Consider the following 651-nt stretch of genomic DNA (forward strand, 5'->3'; position numbering starts at 1 on the left):
ATACAATACTAATGATTCGCTCCACAGTGACAATGAAAGAATAGTATCATTATTCGACAGTAAACATGACTAGCATTACGAAATCATCATAGTGGAATTTAGTTAAATATGAAGAAACTGAATGACAAAACATATTCTACGTTATACAACTTTAATAATTGTATTAAAATTAATATTTTTTACTGCAACAACATCTCACCTGTTAGTTATAAAGCACCTGCACGATCTGTTCGTGAAATGTCCTAAATATTCACCTATTTTGGTATATATTTCACAGCCGGATGGCTTTAGGCGCGATAAAACCCCGCTCGAATCTCTAACTTTGTTTTATTAGTATTATGTATTTCTGAACATATACATTTTAACAAATTTTCTTCATTTTCTTCAAAAATTAAAAAAAGTTCGTCTGTTTATTTATCATTCTACATTAGACATTTATGGCATATACAGTAAAAATGATTTTTTAGGATCCGCACTTTACATACACTGCCTACAGGCAACTCACTGTAATTATTAATGGATTCTCAATTTGAGTGATTTACTTGACTTCATAACTCCTTTCCTAACAAACGATGTTAACAAACTGAACATATCTGTTGTTTTGAAATACAGTATAAAAATAAACTTTTGTTTTATAATTTTATTGGCAAT

The sequence above is a fragment of the Mytilus trossulus genome, chromosome 4 (assembly GCF_036588685.1).
Source record: "Mytilus trossulus isolate FHL-02 chromosome 4, PNRI_Mtr1.1.1.hap1, whole genome shotgun sequence".
In the NCBI taxonomy this organism is placed as follows: Eukaryota; Metazoa; Mollusca; class Bivalvia; order Mytilida; family Mytilidae; genus Mytilus; species Mytilus trossulus.